Source organism: Macrobrachium nipponense, chromosome 12 (assembly GCF_015104395.2).
Source record: "Macrobrachium nipponense isolate FS-2020 chromosome 12, ASM1510439v2, whole genome shotgun sequence".
Taxonomy (NCBI): domain Eukaryota; kingdom Metazoa; phylum Arthropoda; class Malacostraca; order Decapoda; family Palaemonidae; genus Macrobrachium; species Macrobrachium nipponense.
Window position 1 is genome coordinate 34,447,405 of NC_087205.1, and position 16,042 is coordinate 34,463,446.

Sequence of the window (16,042 nt, forward strand, 5' to 3'; positions counted from 1 at the left end):
TATATGTAGGTAAGTTCTTTCTAATGCTTGACACTGACATGTTGGATGAATAGAGTACTACTACATGTACATAAGTTGTTTTCAACAAGTGGAACCTGCTTGAAGCCCCATAATTTATGAATAGATTATATGTAGATGAGTGTTTTTTAACTCTTGGAATCCATGTCATTGACGAATATAGTACTTGTAGTTAAGTTGTTTTCAACACAGGCAACCCATATAATTGATGAATAGAAAGAAATTGATAACTTCAAGTAGTGGGTCACAATGTGCTTGTTTTTTAAGGAAAAGCACAAAGATTCTAATATTAATTTGATGGGTAATTACCTCATTAAGTCATGCTATATATTTAAATTTTCTGTCTGGCATAAATTATTAGAGACTCATATTTAAAGGCTAATGTACCTTTAAATGTTCTAACAAAATCTTTGAAGTCTGATGCCTCCTTATGCCTAATATTGGTTACTCTTATTACCTCCTTCCCTTAGCAGATCAAACTCATGCAAAAATTGTTTTTGAATATAATGTTACTCTTAATGACTGAGCAGATTCAGTAGTTTATTTTCTTGTATCTTTTCATCAATTTTGTGGGTTTTCTTTTAACAGTAGATGTCATAAAATGTATCTATTAAAAGTCCCTATCAGATATTTGGAACAGTGGATGATTTTATGTCAGATTGATGTTCCTTATCTCAACTTTTTCATTCAAGATACATTATCCAAGTGCTTACTTCAATGAACACTTCTAGGGACAACTGGATTGATAAAACACAAGTTGGAAATGTGTATCAGGGTTTGTGTTTGCAAAATTGTAGGATAACATAACCAGTGAAAAGTGAATTAGGAGTGGACACAGTAATATTATTATTTTGCAGCTATTGTACTTGGAAGTTTACCTGTCACTATTGATCTTTATTCTAGTTGATGTTTACAAACTGTAATTGTAAAATGATGATGCTATTTTTTTAAGATTTGAAGTGGAGTAACTATTTATTTTCCATTTAGTTCTCTGTAAAATTTCTGTCAAGGATTAAAAAAAGTGACTAGTACTGTATTATACTTTATGTTCATATGGGAATACAATCTGATGCATTTTAAGTGGAGTTTTCTTTCATATGTAGCTGAACGGAATGAACGTAGTTACTCTGTAAAGTTCCTGAGGTGAAAGGTAAAGTGACACTTTAGATGCTAGTTGGAGTATTGGTACCCCCACTCACTCAATAGCACTACCATATGGCTAACCTTGTAACTGCTTCCATTCAGTCACCGAGTTGTGTGTGAAAGATATTCTCCACTTAAAGGCTTTGGTTTTCATACTTAGGAAAAATGCAAATTAATTTTATATATTTTTTTTCATAATGAGATCCATTAGTTTCTGATAGTCAGAAGTATTAAGTCTTACTGCAATAATTTCTTTTATGATAGTATATGTTACCAGTTAGTTTTTTTTTTTTAACTTTACAGTACTGTACGTATATAGTTATGACAGTTTTGCTCATGACCACGTTCATTCTGCTTTAATTATAAGAGGAAGACAGAGAAGTCTCCAGCCTCTCTGTTAGATGAACTAGAGTGTTGCTTCTTGTGTTTACAAGTTAATGACTTCTACATCACCACTTTCCTGCACTTCATCCAAGTTTCTATGTTATTTAATAGAAGCATTAGCAAGCCAAAGGCATGATATTGCACAAGTATGTTAGAGTATTTTCTTAATAGTTTTGAATACTTTACCTGAATATTCAAAAAAGACATTACAGCATTTTTCACCCACTTCCAATGTAAATACTGTGCTTTATACATCACAATTTTTTCTACTAAGTCTTTTTCCTCTGAAAAACATGTATGGTCTGCATATATGATTGTATTGTGTTTTTTCTCAGTTTTGCACCTCCCAGTTGTCATTATCTTACTATTTTAAATAGTCTGTCCTTTTTCGTCATTTCCACATTTCAATGGATTGACTTTTGTGGTCATGCCCACACTTCAATAGCTGGTTTTTTTGCAGTGTTGTCTAAACTCCCGTAGCCTGTCTTTTTTTAGTCATGTTATACTGCATTCTTTGTCAGCTTTTCAGGATGAGATCGTGTTTGTTGGGATGTGTTCAGCATCTAAGTGTGTACTAGTTGGTATTCTAACCACGAGAGACTCTTCATCTCCTTAAGTATTATAGAAATATTAAAGTTGGTAACTTTTGTATAAAAGTTAAGGGAAAGAGTGTATCAGATTGGATAAAAAACCAGGCTTGTGAAGCATGACCAATATGCCCATATTGTCAGTTGAATTGGTTTGTTTTATAAACTTCCTACGTCATTTATGGGTCGTAAAATTTTTCAGAATTTAAGTCAGCTTGCTTCCTTCCTTTGAGTATGAACTTCCATTTAATTTTTTGTAGCCAGTATAGATGGGCTTTAGCCATTGCCTTTGGGAATGTTACACCATCCTTTGGTGGACTTGTGTTTGTACTTGTCAGGGAATTCATCCCCATATAGGTGATATTCTTTGAAGGTTCCATTTTCCCTACCCATAGTTCATTGCTGGCTGATTCTTTGATTTCTGTTCCCTCCTCCGTCCCATGGCAAAAAACCACATTTCTGTCCTCCCACTTCAATATGATGGAAAAAAATAAAAGGATTTGAATTATGTTCAGCATCATTTAGGAGAGGTTCAGTCGTTTTGAGAGAATGACAACAATGTTAGGTGAGGACAATGAGTTTTCTTGATCTTCACTTATTGACTGCAACATTAGCACTACATGAGTACTGTATACTGTTTTCCTGTCACTGCATGGTTCTTGCTTGGCCCATGCGTGGTGAAATGGAAACTTTTCAGTGCATCCTTATAACATTTTGATAACAGTTGTGCTCTAGTGGCAACTTATTTTTGTTTATTTTGTAATATAAGCACTATAGTTAAGTTTTCAATTTCCTTTGTCATTGGTAATACTGAAGAAACAAAACCACAGTTATGTAATTTTACAAATAGTATATTTAAAAAAAGGTCTACAGAAAGCTTTTGAGAATCTCTACGATTTCCATTTTCAGATGAAAGGGGAATCATACAGGTTCTTGAAAGCTCTTTATAGCTTATTTTTAGTTATATAACTGTGGATTTGTTTTTCCATTTTAAGACTCATGCTACAGTGAGTTCTTTTTAATAACAGGCAATATTATATAAATTTTTGTAAAATATGAAACTGACTAATCCTTTCTATTATTTTTTGTATAGGGTTATTGGGTGACATCTTTGGGATGCCACCTGCTGCACCATCAACTTACCAAGTTCCCAAGCAACTCTGGTTACCTGCCAATAGAGGGAAGGGCTTAGAGGTATCTGGCACATTTGCTCGCAGGTTTGTATCAGCATTACAGTATGTGTATTTTACCTAGTAAGCCACTTTTCCATGATAGGTTGGCCTTGTTGAAAAGCAAGACAGATTTTATCATCACAATATCTACTTTTGAATTTCTAAGCTTTGACAGATACCCAACTGCTTTGTACATTTAATCAGAACTTGCATACTGTACAGACAAGTCTGTCTTGGCATTTTTAACATTTTACCCGTCTTTGGTTTACGTTCACCAACCAAACCACAGGGGAAACACCTTGAAAAAGAACTTTCTCATTGAAAATTGTATGTGTAGTATATATTTATACCTTGGTTCATGAACTTGTAATTCATTTGAGGACGCAGTTTGTGACCTGAAAAATTTGACTTAATCAATTGTTCCCATTTCAAATATTGTAAATACAAATAATTTGTTCAAACCTCAGAAATACTGATTATTAATTTTTTTCTTCTCTGGGACAAAGAATATAGATTTAACCCGTAAGTGGTTACATACTTGTAAACAAAGTTTACTCCCTCAGGTTACAAAAAATTAGAAATTATTTTTTTGGGTTAATGCAAAATGGTCCCAAAAGAAAGAAAAGCGCATTTAAAAGGCAAACAACCCACGTTTAAATGTCCAAAATCTGAAGTTTGTATTAAGGGTGTATCCCACAGCTGGCTGCTGAGACATAATCCTCGTTGGGTTTTTCATTTTTTGTATATATATATTTTTTTTTTACCCTCCATACCTCCCCCTATAGCTCCCCTAATCCACCATTTTGCCCCACTAATTCGAAGAATTTATTATACAGAATGTCTCTTACAAAATTTAAAGTAAAAACAAATTTCTTTTACTTTATATTCAGTAATACAAGTTACAAACTACATTTTCTTTTTCTTCTCTAGCACTTTTACAAATTTCTAAGAGTATTATATCCTTCAAGATTATCATAGAAATGTAATGCACATTAAATGTTTATAAAACAATTCACAGACATTATTTTTGAAAAAATGGGCATATTTAGGAGATCAGTGACCCAGTAATCACGATAATTGCCCATCCTGACAATACCCATAAGCATAACCAAGGCAAAGAAATTTCTCATCTCCGATACTGTGATATCATACCATTCATTGTAGCTCCCTTGAGTGTTCACTTGATATATGACCTCCTTGCATAAAATAAAAGTAATGATTTGACTCCTCTACAATCAATTCCATTATAGAGTCATTCCAGAAAAAACTGAAAAAATCACTTTCACAAGCATTTTATTCAAAATCATCCACTTGTATTCCTGATAAACTTTCATCAAAGTCGAAGGTGTGAGGCAGAAAGTTATCAACACCAGTCCATCACCACCCATGATCAGCTGGTCTGATACAGCCTGCCCTGCCTCCCCTGCAACCCAAACCTACCCTCCTCTGTGCAGTTCGTAGAAATGGACAACGTCTTCCTCTTGTTGGTGATGGTGTCTGAGATGGGGTTAGGATATCAGATGGGATGGGGGCGATCATCAATGTCCGAATCATCAGTAAGAAACACTGATTGGCTAACTGCCTCTACTCTCTTTCGATCAAGAATGAAGCCATGATGTTGGAGATGGTGGTGGCGAACATGGGAAAATAGAGGTAGCTGAGAAAGTGGAGGCTACACCCTCTCCAAGAGCTAAAACTTCTTTATTCGCTGAAACTTCCTCTTCACTTTCATTTTCATATTCATCACTTATCTTCATGAACATAAGTTTTATCTTTATCACTATCATCTACTGAATCTTTGCTATATTCATCACCTTCAAAATCATCAGGTTATCGCTTATGACTATAGAATATACAGTGCACAGAGAAAGAAGGCAATTGAGAATTGAGAATGCGAGTGGTCAGATCGAACTTGCTACATGGTGTCTAATAAGGCAATAAGAGTATTATATGGCCATTGGTGTGATTATTATTATAACTATTATTTTTAATATCATTATTATTATTATTATTTATTAGGATAAAAAATAAATGGAAGTACCCCAAATCGAATAAAAGACTCGCATATCATGTGACTTTTGAAGACCTAATTTTGGAGCTAATTTTAAGGGGGTCACATCATACATGAGATGTAAAACTATCGTATGTAATATTCACATACTAGTATCGTTTGATAAAATACAAACATAATGAATATGCATCTTTTCCATGCTTTACTTCACTGCATCCAATAATATTGAATGTATTTTCATATTACTATTGTTGTATTATAAAATACAAAAATAGCAGTCAATGTTTTTGTTTGGAAATCAGTTTATTTTGCTGTATTAAAGTCAAATCAGAGTGATTTTCTTGCTTCTAGTTAGCGTAAATGAATCTCAAGATACTCTATTGATATGGGACAAGCTTATTTTACGTTATACGAAGTGTTTTCAAGTAAAAATATCCCTTGAATTTGTATCGTTGTGAATGAAATGCAGTGTTCCCCCCGTATTCGCAGGGGATGGGCACCCGACACCTCCACAAATACCTTGAACCCGCAAATAATTAGAACTCCCTCTAAAAATGCTTACATCTGCCTATCTTGAAAGTTCAGATACCAAATGTATACTACTTGAAGTATCATCCTACATCAAATATACCATTGAATGGTATTATTAATATCATTTCAAAGTCATTTGAAACATTTTACCACCAGAAATATATGCAGCCAATAACACACACACACACACACACAGTTTCTCTCTCTGTTCTCTCAGAAAATACTTCTCTCCCAGCATGGCGAGAGAGAGAGATCCTTATTTAAAAGAGTGAAATGGATAGATTCTTGTATTTCTTTAAAATACTATCACAATATGAATTTTGTAATTACGTACAGTTATATTATTATTATTATATTATTTGAAAGTATTAATAAACATATAGTACATTAAAAATTCTCTCGTCTCAATGAGAGAGAGAGAGAGAGAGAGAGAGAGAGAGAGAGAGTTAGTTAAGGTAAGTATATCTTAGTTTTACCAGACCCCTGAGCTGATTAACAGCTCTCCTAGGGCTGGCCCAAAGGATTAGATATTTTTTTACGTGGCTAGGAACCAATTGGTCACATAGCAACGGGACCTACAGCTTATTGTGGGATCCAAACCACACTATATCGAGAAATGAATTTCTATCACCAGAAATAAATTCCTCTGATTCCGCGTTGGCTGAACCGGGATTCAAACTTCGGACCACCGGATTAGCAGCCAAGCGCGAAAACCACTCGTCCAGCGAGGAACTGAGAGAGAGAGAGAGAGAGAGAGAGAGAGAGAGAGAGAGAGAGAGAGAGAGAGAGAGAGAGAGAGAGAGAAATTACATGGCTTGGCAACAACACAACAGCTCCTCCCCCTCCTGTCACATTACTTGATATATTTAACGGTTTTAGTACCTGGAGTTAGAGAGAGAAGACTGGAATTTCCTTCATTCTTAAATAATTTTTTAAATTTATGAAGTTAAATCTTACTAATTCGCTATAGTATTTTCTTTAATGAATTAATATTATTGCTGTTTACATTAATATTAATATTTGAAAAGAGAGAGAGAGAGAGAATTATTATTTTTATTTTGTGATATCATTTGATTTTTTTAAACTTACTAATACAGTATATTAACGAATATTAATATTTGAAAATTAGTAAATCATTTTTGTATGATAAAAATGTATTAGTCATGAAAATACCATAAAAATACACTAATTAGTGATTATTTTCTTTGGAAAACCCCGCGAATAGGCAAATTTCCAGCAAATAATGGGTAGAGATGGTCCAGAGAGAAATCCGCGAATCCGGAGAACGTGAATACGGGAGCCCCACTGTATAGTTATTTTTTTCGTTAGTAGATGGCACTGAGGGCATCTTTATTGCGTAAAAATCAAGAGATTGCATTGGATATTTTCACTTGATTTCATCAGAATACTACGAGCTTTACATATTTATCTTTTATCAGAGTGAGCATAGTAAAATGTGTTCTTTCATGCCAAATAATTTTGATTAAAACACATTTCTCTCAAATTTTGTTTTTGGTCGAGTTTGATGGTGCTATATTGAAGTTTCCATGTTGCCATTGCACAATAATAGTTGTTAGTAGATGAACATTCTTTCCTCAGCTTCAGCTACAACTAGCAGCTTAAATTTAGTAGTATATGCCCTTGCCGATCTTTTCTCCATAGTGGATGAGGATATAGTAATGTAAAAATATATCAGTCCTGTTCTATTTAACGTCATCTGTAACATAACTACGGTAATTTTTTACTATTGTACGATGGTTGAAATGCAAGCAAACCGCTGTAGTTATCGGATTTGGATCATAGCAAATCTGCTGTTTCTGGCTGTATGCATTTACACAAAAAGTATAACATTACTGAAAATACTTTGAGCTTTCTCTTTTACTCTTTTTAACTTTAATAGAAGATGGAATAGGTAAAGAGATTGAGGAAAAGGGGTTAGCATAACTAGAAAATGGGATTGATAAATAGGAGGAAAAGAGGTTAGCCTATTGTAGTTTGGTCTTAAAAATTGAACTCGCATGTTACTTGAGATACATGATCAAATCATAGTTTTAGGGTGAAAATTTGGGGTCGCATGATATGCGGGATCGCATGTTACACGAGTATATATGGTATATAAAAATGACACTTTTATAGTAAAATAAATTTTTTTATAATGTACTTACCAAGTACTAATTACAGAATTGAAGCCCAACCTCCTCCCCGCTGATGGACATAAGGCATGAACAAACTGAGCTTTCTGCTTACAGTGGTTTCTATTCTCCCACTAGTGGGCCAGATGGTCACCTACACAATGGTTTGAAGTGTTACCCCACAATGTTTTGAATTCAAGCTGCTGTATAATTGGAACTTATAGCTTTGTAATTACTTGGTAAATATATAAAAAAATTTAATTTATTATAAAAATGTCATTTTTAATGTTGTGTGGAATTTTTTCAATGTATGTATTGCAATGTTAACCAAGCTAATATACTGTATCAGCCTGGGCAGTACAGTGGTTCCCCCCCTTATTCACGGGGGATGCGTACCAGGCCCCCCTGTGAATAGTTAGAATCCACGAATAGTTTGAACCCCTATAAAAATGCTGAAAATAGCCTATTTTGTTAGTTAAAACTAAAGAAAAACCCACTACAAATTTTTATACCTGGTTTTTTAATAGTTTTATTACAAAAAGTGCATTTTATAATGAAATTGATAAATAAAACAGGAATTTGTGGATATTTCTCATAGAAAAATACTGTGAATATGCAGATTTTCAGTGAATAATGTGTGGAAACATTCCCGAGAGAAATCCGTGAACCTGGAGAACGCGAATACGGGTGGTCCACTGTACTCACTTTCTACAGAACTCCTGAGGGTTTACAAAAAACGGGTAGTTAAGGATTACAAATAAAGTATTTTCAAAGTATATAAAAATAAAAATTTATGTAAACATGAAATACAAGTTATTCTTTACAGTGCACGCACTCAGCATTGCATCCATGTATATTATGTTTTACTGTAAGCAGGTTGGAGCTTAGCAAATTATGGTATAGTATATAGTATAGAGGTAAAACAAAGAACAAATTTGATATATCTAATGCTTTTATAGCATGCTTCATAAACTTTTAAAAGCTAGGTTAGGTTTTATTGGAAAATTCTAAGAGATCCAGCCCGCAAATCTGACTAAGGGTCATTTCAGGTAATCTAGATTAGTGTAGTCTAGATTACACTAGATTAGTGTAATCGACCGTATTAGAACTCAACATCATCAGATTTCAACGTGAAATTTCAAGTAAATTTTGCATCAGAGCTCTAACAAAAAACCATAATCTGACCTGACAAAGCATTTTTCAGTCATTCACCGCTAGTTAGTATTTTTATTTAAAGCCAGCTCACTCTGCTGTTATTGTTTTGAGCAAGTCCACACTTGTTCAGGAATATTTCCTTAGTTTTTATGGCTGTATTTTGATTAAATCATGGGTCCCAAGACAGCCATTGCAGACAAGCAGAAGAGGAAAACGGTAAGAACCACAATTGAACTTAAGGTGGAGATTATTGAAAGCTATGGAATAGGCATTTGTGTGACAGATTTAGCATCTTATTTTTAATATTTTATTAATTTTCTGTAATAATTAGGCTTGTTTTTCATTGTTTTATTATTAGCAGCAAGTTTTGTGCCTATCCAGTACAGTATATACTATACCAAGCCTAGTCTATGGCGCTCAGTCAACCATCAACCGTTGGTAATGTGGCCACATTGGATGTAGGCCAGGTTTTTTTCCAGTATGCATTTAAAAACAAATGAGGATGTCTGATATGATGTTATTTAACTCTGAGCATAATTAAATGTAATTAAAGCATAATGTTTTGTAGAAAAAGGCAAGATTAGGGTAATAGCTGGTGGTCAGGAACAAATTACTCCAGTTATTTCTTATGGAAAAATTTAATCAAATCTCGACTGAATCGCATCTCAGAGCTGCTTCTGGAATGTATTAGTGTCTAGGTCTGAGGCTCAACTGTACAGTATTTAGCATTTTATAGTATAATGCTTTTGAGGACTTAAAAGTTTCTTTTAATATTTCAGGAATGGAATAATCTCAATGGAACTGAATTTACACAACAAAGCAATGCAGCCTATGTCTGGGTTTGCCATTCAATTGAACAAAAACAGCTTTGGCATTTCATTGGCAGCTCCTCTGAATGTCCCAGCCCCGTTAGCGCCAAATCAAGCAATAGATGTGAGTCTGACTTTGGGAGTGAATGGTCCTGTACAGCGTATGGATCCACTGACTAACCTGCAAGTAAGACATGAGAGTTTTTGAATGACCTCTGTGGTTTTGTTGATTGCTGTGCTATTTTATACATTTCTAGAAGTCCCTTTTTAGAAATATTTCAGTAACTTTGGATGACTTCTCCCTTTCAGGTTGCTGTTAAGAACAGCATTGATGTCTTCTATTTTGCTACAGTCATGCCAATGCATATTTTCTTTACTGAAGATGGAGCAATGGATAAACGTGTGTTCTTGTCCACATGGAAAGACATTCCCAGCCAGAATGAAGTGCAGTATAACATTGAGAATGTTAACTTGAATGCAGGTAGGCATCAAGTAAAACTACATAAGCTTTGTGTGCATGTTCTTAGTGTGATATTTATTATTTCCTTAAGTTTAAGTTAATGACTTTACAGTTATAGTGAGCCTATTGTGACATTGTGACACAGTTGGCAGGACTGAAGGTTTTTTGTAGTGTCTCGTCAACCCCTTCCCCATGTACATTGACTTAGGCTTTTATTTTTCAGCCATTCCATAAGGTCTCTTTTGACTTGTCTGTTCAACTTCATAAACTTCACCTATTTTGTAAGAACAAAACCTTGGCTGTCTGGGAGTGCAACTGGGTCTAGTCAAACTGACATGCGTGTAATGATAATCATTTATTAATTGAGCCAACAGTATCAAACTCACCGAGTTGGTTTTATTGCTTGTTCTCTTAACAGTAAAAAAATCTACTTGTAGATATAGTACACTGTATAATACTGAGAAGTACTCTTCCCTTTATATGTGGAGAAACTCTTGGCATTTCAAGGATTTTTTTATATGCTTATAAAGAAAGTCTAGTATTAATGATTTTTATTAATTTACTTAGTATATTTAGCTTTTGATCGTTGCCTCCATGACTTCTCCAGTTGTCTGCCATTTGAATGTTCCTATTTTGAAAAATGGAGCATACGTTTGTTAGGATTCTATATAGAATTAAATCATGCTCAGTTGGTTGAATGAAACCAGTAAGCTCCATGTCTAGCCAAATTTTGCATAGTGATTTACTTGACTGCTGTGTTAGTGTATGCATGTAGTGAAAAAGTTTGTTCAGAATACTCAAGCACTTGTGTTTCTTTGGTTCATTTCAGTCTTGCTAACTAATTACAGCATGGTCCCCAATTATGCGAGATTTTGGTCGATCCATGGTCTCGCAGAATTGGAAATTCACAGTTTGTTCATGAAACTTACCTGTCAGATATATATAGCTGTATTCTCCGAAGTCCGACAGAATTTCAAAACTTACGACACACGCAGTGGTCGGCCAGGTGGTTAGTACCCATTCCCGCCGCTGGGAGGCGGGTATCAGAAACCATTCCCATTTTCTATTCAGATTTTCTCTGTCGCCGGTACTGTAAACACCTGTTTTCAGTACCTCCGTCTTAGGATTTTGAAACTTCATTGCCGCTAAGTATCCTAATTGTCTTTTGATTTATTAACTTGGATTTGTGGCTAGGCATACGCTATCATAAATTGATTTGAATTTGGTTTTGATTCATCTTTGCATAAGATATCTGAATCTAGTTAGGCTAGTTTCAGAGTGTGTTGTCTGCAAGGTAAGGTGAGGCTACCGAAAGCATCGGTAGATCTGCACTGGGTATGCACGAGGTGTACGGGTCATATTTCTTTGTTGAAAGATCGGTGTAAGGAGTATGAGAGAGTGACTGATTCCGAAGGGAAGACGTTTGATTCGTATGTATGCAAATTAGAGCGTGATTGAATCAGGGGGTCTTCGTCAAAGACTGCATCAGTAAACAGAAGTCAGGGTAGTGAACCTGCTAACCTTCCTGTAGACTTTGTTTTGCCTAACCCTGTAGTATGGCCTACGGGCCATTAGGTTATGTCTGTTATTGTGGATTCCATCCGTATCTTGGAATCTAAAGTGCTCGCTCTCCAATCAGTGTTGTGAAGTGTAGTGCCCCTAGTGTTGTGGAGGGGGCATCAGATCGGCCCTATAATGCCTCTAGGCCTGGACCTCTGTCGGACTCCCAGGACCAGGGAGAGGGCATGTCGAAAGCCGAAGGAGGGTTACGGGGAACCCCCACCGATCTGGCGTCCCTTCGGCAGGACCTGTTGACGCTTCCTAGGCTGCCAAAGATCATGCACGTGCACGAATCATGAAGGATTGCTTCTCGTCCTCCGAGGCGTCCTCCCTGCGCAGGGGTTGGAGCTCTCGGAAGGACTCGCGCCCTCTAAAAAGAAGCTTTAGAGAAGAGGACGCTTCACGTCCTCTCTCTCGTCAGGAGGGAGAGTCAGATTGGCCCTATAATGCCTCTAGGCCTGGACCTCTGTCGGACTCCCAGGAACCAGGGAGAGGGCATGTCGAAAGCCGAAGGGGGGTTATGGGGACTCCATACTGATCTGGCGTCCCTTCGGCAGGACTTAATTATCGATAAGCGTGACAAAGACGCAAGATGTCGCACAGGCGGGCGTCGTCTTTGTCAAGAGATGAAGAATGTCCATAAGGCTCGTCTTGACGACGATCGCCGTACGTCTTCTTATAACGCTCGCGCGATTCATGAACGGCGCGCGGCTCGCCAGAACGCCTCTCAGGTTGCTCCTGTTGACGATTCTATGTCCTCCGCGTCACGTCAGGCAGTTCGTCATGACGCTTCTCTTGACTCTAGTCGCTCTCCTCTTCGGGACTCTCTTCAAGACGGCGTTCTATGCATCAAGACGCTCGGCAAGACCCTCACGAGGACGCCTTTCGAGACACTCGACGCTCTGTCGAGAGGAAGGAACACCGTTACTCTTATAGCAAGGATTGTTTTCCTGCTCCCCAAGACGCTCCCCCCTCCTCTCCTCATGGCGCTCCGTATACGTTACGTGACGTTCGCTCTACTGCGAAATAGGATGTTGTTCAAGCTGCTAAGCTTGATGCCCGGCAAGCTGCTTTGCATAGATACGTCTCGATGGATAGGAGCCACTGGTCTGGCTTTGATTTGTGAATAGAGAGAGAGATATATCTACAAGTTGGATCATGCTCAACCCTTTGGATGCATAGTGCAGTGCAAGTTTGAGTGAGGGTGTCGGAGGGACGTAAAGTACCAATGCATTTGTATATTTTGAAAGTAAGTGCTTGATTTGATGCAAGCAGAGTTCAAGCAGCTCGCCAAGACGCCCCTCGCTCGTCCCAAAGGGACGCTCCGTCGGCTGCCAGATATGACACTGGTTTGGCAGCTAAGCTGGACGCCAAACGTGACTTTTTTTCTTGACGCTCGGCTTGACGCCAGGCGTGACGCTTTTATGGATGCTTACGCTCCTCAGGAAGCTCCTTTATCGGACACTTTTCAGAACGCTCCGCAGGACGTTCCTTTATCGGAACTTCGCAAAGTTTCGGAGTTGGCTATTAAACATTTCTGACTTTCGTCTTTGGACCCTACTTCAAGTAGAAAACCCCCTTTTACGAGAGGAGCCTCAGAGTTTGATTGCTTCGCGGTCTGTTAAGGACCCTTCTCCTGTTCCCGTAAAGGAGACAGAGTCCTGGAGCGACTCGCAACCTACGAATGAAGAAGAGACTACTTCGTCATCATCTTCATCTATCAAGGTGTCGACCTGCCTTCTATAAGACTTGTTTGCTGACAAGTTTCGGCCCTCGGTCCCTTGCTCTCCTCTCTCGCTGTTGGTTTCCTAAACACTTTCAGATCTGCACCACCATCTGAAAGGGCTGTTCAGGACGATGGATATTTTTAACTCCTAGATTGGTGTTTCGGAGCCCTGGACCTGCAGTCTCGGGGACCTGAGACTCTTCTCCAGAATAACTATCCAACCTGCTTGGATAAGGTAGTCAGGTTGGTTCTGATGAGATGGCATCTAGAAGGAGACTTTAGTAATTTTGAACATCTAATTGAAGCAGTTTTCGGTGTCATAAAACGCCTCTTCTGCGTTCAGGAAGGCGCTGCCTAAGGCGAACCTTCGGGTCCTACCCGCCATAAGCCCAGTCTCTGAGCAGGAATCCTGCCCCTTCCTCGATTTCTACGGGAATTGGGAAGACTATATGCTCAAATTCCTAGATTACTTTCTGTCATATACGTGGGTTCCCCCCATTGACAAGATACTAAACGTTTTGTCAAGTAAGTGGGTAAGACCCCATTGACGAAATATAAACTCTTTGTCACGTAAATGGGTTAGTTCCCATTGACAAAGATCCCAATAACATTCTATCGCATATGCGGATAAGCTCTCATTGACAAGATTCAGAAGAACCCTCATTCATTAGTCACTACCTCGCGAAGGCTCGTCGGGCAAAGAGACTTGTAGACTATGTCCATGAAGTCTTATGTCCGATATCATAAGGAGATTGAGTTGTCCTCGTCGGTTCTCGGTTCTCATTTGAGGATCTCCTTCGATTAATACTAATTCGTTCTCTTGGCTAAGAGAATGAAGACAGTCGATTTCCATTCTCTCTCTCCCTCGGCAAGGAAAGGATGTAGTAGGGAGGTAGCTGTCCAAGTGTCTACAATACTCTACGTTTTGTTCATGAAACTTACCTGTCAGATATATATATATATCTGCCAGGTAAGTATGAACAAACTTTATTATTACTATCAAACGATTGTATGGTTCAAGTTATATACGCATACCGTAGTTACCCCTACGGAGGACAACCGAGAGGATGATTATTCTTATTGCATTTAATCGGTACTCCCTGCAACCTTCCAGGAGTTGCCGGTTTCCCTTTTAGATATTTAAGGTATTGTTACGACAATACCAATTCAGTCTTCTATATTTAGCAAATTCCGTTTTGCTTAAATATACCAGCGTAAGAGTTTTCTTTCTGCTCGATGATGATGATAAACCTATTCATTTGTAGAATAGAGTAGCTGGCAACTCAGGCAGAGTAGTGCGAGACGGCGAACATACGCTGCTGTCACTAGAGCCAGCTCAGTTCCAGCTGGTTGTCTGCCATGCGCGGTCGGTAAGTCTCTCTCTCCTGCGGGATTGACTGACTAACCGTATCTCTGCCCTACAATCACGGACTTTAGCCTCGGGTTGAGGGGAATTCTAGCATGCATGAATGGACATCTTCGCTTCGCAAGAATTTTTTCAACAGAGGTTCTGTTTACCGCAAGGTAAACAGAATTCTATACGAGTCTGCCGCTGCATAGCACTATAATAATGCACACCTGCTTAAGCAAAGCGCAGCCTTATTAGGGAAGGAAACATGCTCAGTGAGTCTGCTGGGGACCATTTCCTCGCTGGAGAATTTTGTTTCCCTGAATAGACTGCAATTCAGACCTCTCCAGTTTTTCCTGCCGGAAAACTGGAATAGCATCGAAGATCTAGAAATGATTCTGAACATCTCTCAAAGTCAAGGGTAACCTAAGGGGATAGTGAGACTGTGCCAGGCATCTGGAGAGGGCTACAGATGTCCTGGCTTATAATCTCATAGAATTGGAAGCAATTCGGTTGGCTCTCCAGTTCTTCTGAAAACGAGTTGTTTACCCAGTGGTCCAGATCAACTCGGACAATTCCACAGCTCTCGCATATCTCAAGAAGTATCGAGAAACCTCTCTCGGTCCCTGTTTGAGTTAACGAGAGAGAGCCTGTGGTGAGAACAAGCACGGAACGTAACGATCCTCACAAGGTTCGTTGCACGTTGGCAGAACGTCCGTGCGTATTGTCTTGATCGACTGCAGCGAATACTGACGTCCGAGTAGAATCTTCGCTTAGAAGTATATCGGGGTTTGTGGAGACTTTAATGGCGTCCTGTGACATATCTCTTCGCAATGTTGAAGACGAAGAGGCTTCCTCTAGACTGCTCCCTTATTCTCGATCCAGGAGCGGTAGCAATATACGCCATCGTATGGGATTGAACGGGGATGGATGTTTAGTCTCTTTCCCCTTTTCAAACAAACTCTTAGGAGTAGTAATAAGATCATTTCTGGCATCAGAGGGAGCG

At 38.1% G+C, this 16,042-nt stretch overlaps 1 pseudogene; it reads left to right on the top strand.

The window, feature by feature from the left end:
• The window catches only part of LOC135224485 (AP-1 complex subunit beta-1-like), a 191,584-nt pseudogene that overhangs the window by 73,717 nt on the left and 101,825 nt on the right, over positions 1 to 16,042 (top strand).